The sequence below is a fragment of the Lepeophtheirus salmonis genome, chromosome 6 (genome assembly GCF_016086655.4).
Source record: "Lepeophtheirus salmonis chromosome 6, UVic_Lsal_1.4, whole genome shotgun sequence".
Lineage (NCBI taxonomy): Eukaryota > Metazoa > Arthropoda > Copepoda > Siphonostomatoida > Caligidae > Lepeophtheirus > Lepeophtheirus salmonis.
In genome coordinates this window covers 25943911-25947110 of record NC_052136.2, presented here as the reverse complement: position 1 = coordinate 25947110, position 3200 = coordinate 25943911, and the positions used below count along the sequence as shown (strand labels likewise).

General features: G+C 33.7%; 1 long non-coding RNA gene across 1 annotated transcript; it reads left to right on the top strand.

Annotated features, from left to right (window-relative positions):
• The first annotated feature begins 576 nt into the window (after positions 1–576).
• LOC121120325 (uncharacterized) lies at positions 577–2630 on the top strand. The gene is made up of 3 exons (XR_011780640.1): positions 577–977; positions 1495–1634; positions 1796–2630. It is a non-coding gene; the product is annotated as an uncharacterized lncRNA (long non-coding RNA).
• The last annotated feature ends 570 nt before the right edge of the window (positions 2631–3200 follow it).

Sequence of the window (3200 nt, the reverse complement as noted above, 5' to 3'; positions counted from 1 at the left end):
ATAATTTGAGAGTAAAAAAAACAGAGGTTTTCTTTGAAACGGATTTGATTTAAATTGTTTGATCGTTTATTAACGCATTTATTCCATATTTTGGGTACTTCTCTTTCAAAAAAGTGTGACGTAACAAAGCTTATTTTGAATTCAAGTAAAGACAGGGAGGACTCAACATACATTCATAGTCATGGAATATGATAATACATTAATATAATTATATTATTTGTATGTTGTTGTAGTACTTTAAATCGTGGTTCTTTGTTGGTGATTCTCCAACGCAGTGACGACAATGTACTTCACCGGATATCCTATGACTCCCATCAACAAATTATGTTACAAAACATAGATTGAGGGGGGGATGAGAACTGAGAAGGGACTTTAACTTCTAAGCAAATAATAATCAACGAGTACTAACACTGGTCGAGGCATTTAGCATGAAGACACAAAATTACATGTTTCTCAAGAAGAAGAAGAAGAGCCCCTGTTTCTTTATCCAGTTAACTACCTGCTGCTCGCTCAGAGAACCCGCCCGGGAATCCCTCTATCAACAGGTGACTGAAGTACGCGTTAGGGGCGAACATCAATCTCAGGGTGGTTCTTCTATGTATAGTAATTTTTTTTTACTGTACACAGTATATTTTTTACTTGTTCTTTTCTCAGTAACTCATCATATTGTATTTTGTTGTTGATGCGAGTGGGGTGTAGGCTCTTACTTTTTGAGTACTCTTACGTATACTTTTTGTTATTGTTTTCGTTGTTACTGAGTGCTGCTGTTTGAGAGACTCTGAAGAAGACTTTGTGAGTTTCTTCTTTGAAGAGGTGTGAAGAAGAAGGGACACACATCAAACGAAGAAAAGAATGAAACTCTGCCAATAATTCAATTGATAGCTGGAAATTATTAACGAAGAAGAAACGCGTTTCCTTATAAACTTAACTTAAAACGAAAAAATAGAATAAAAGTGTATAATATTTGAAGTCAACAGGTAAGAACTATTTTTTATATGTCTATAACTATGTACATTTTCTCTCTCTCTCTTTAAAATTGATGAAGAAATGGGCCACTCACTATCTTAGTTTTATTTTTTGGGGTTTTTATATTATGCCTCTTGACAGTTTTATATAAATACCATAGCAACCTACAATTTATATATGTGGGAGTACTTAATGAGGCATGTTGACACAGTCGTAAGTCAAATTAATTTTGTTTTACCCTAATTAAGTAATCATTATTATCCATTAATTATAGTATTTTGGGACCCATCCCTGACGTTCCATTTCTTTATCATTTTAATACATTTGATAACATGTTAATTGACAGAAGTAACAACGATAATATCGCATTTTGGGAGTGTTCCTTGTCATTTTATCATCTGACTAGAGGAATCATACATTGAGATCTTGTCAACACCATCTCCCAAAATAGCTAGTCTGACTGACCTATGATTAGTGGTATTTTATATATAGAGAGAGTAATAATTATTTCATGTTGTTATTATCTAGGACAACCAAGGTTTTGATTAACACAATATAATTCTGAAGATGGTGGACCGCCAAATACCGGACGTGTGGAACATATTCGAAATTGCGTCTGGCCCTTATGTACATAAAGAACAAGAGATACTCAGCAAATGGTCTGATAGGTATGTAACTATACTATCAGGGACGTCGGAAGTGGGGATAGGGTTAGGAGTATTTGCTCCTCCAATAATTTAAATTCTATTAAAGAAAATCCCCAATATTTGAGAACTTCTGAGAGCCTGGATTATCCTCAAATTAAAATCTTTTTTTTTTTCGTTTTCAGGTCTTCCGCTTGTGATAGACCTCGCACCTATGATAAATTTTACCAACGCTTACCCTGGACCTATGTGAATTCTTCTCCTACCTGCTCCTCTACGGATTTGAGCAAAGAAGAAGAGGATGCCGATGAAAGCAATCCAGGGAAGAAGAAATCCAAAAAGAAAAAAAAAGGATTTAAACTATAGTCGAACCGTCACGGAGAGGGACGTCAAACAGATTGAAAGGCATTTATCCATGAAGAAAACTATTCGCAAAAAGATCATGAGGGATTTGCAACAAGCCTTTGTTCCCGATCCAGATGAGCTAGCGAAAAATAATGAAATCAAAATGAATGATGCATTACAATTCGACACTAAACGAGCTCCAGCCCCTGAAAAAAGTGATAAGTTATTGGATTTACTAAGGGATTCAGATGATTCAGGAGTCGTCAACGACAATGAAGAACTGGAAAAGTCACGACGATTCAAGACGTGTCGAGAAAGGACGTCCAATAGTATCCATCGATTAGATTTAATATCAGATGGAGAATGTTCCACGGATGACAATGTATCATCTACAGATCAAGCAAGTACAGATCTCGATTCTAAAACGGAAAAAAGATCCTGGTGGTGGGAAATGTTTATGGTAAAGAAGAAAAGAATTAAACCATGATAACATCCCTTCTCCACATGTCGTCATCATCATCTTTTTTTTTTCTGGCTCAACTTCGTTACATTCAGAGATATGAGAAACCCAATTTAATTAATGTTGTCGTGTTTTTTTTTCATTTTTATGTTCTGCATTTATTGATATACAAAATTAATAATTAATGGAATAATAAAAAAGGCATTTTTATATAATTTATTGTCTTCCTTGTGTTTTTTTGTATGTAGATAGTGTGTGTATGTATGCTAATCAACTACAAAGCCAACGTCAGGTGCATTTTCTCCTTATAAATCAACATTTTATTGTGTTAATACATATATGTAAGGTAAGTTTTGCAATACCCAAACCAGTTTTCTGGCTTACTTTCTTTTTAAAGAATCAACATCCGTTAGATGACAGCAACAGGATTTCTACCGTAATAATGCAATATTTATATACAATAGCATCAAGAGTGTATGCAATACTCCAATTATGAAACCATTTGTAGTATTATTAGAAGAAATGAAGGGCAAAGAGTGGTTATGTTATGTTATGTAGAATATGGGATGAATTAATAACACATATTATATTTATACATAGGTAGAAACGTGCAAAAGGGATTCTACTACATAAAAAAGTATATTTATTCCATTGTTTGAATCCCACTGATAGTAGGTTGCATTACACGAATAGAAATAACTATATACTTAATATATATATAATCATTAATATGCATTTTATTTGTAATTTATTATTACTCATTCTTGGCTTCATCTCAGATAGCT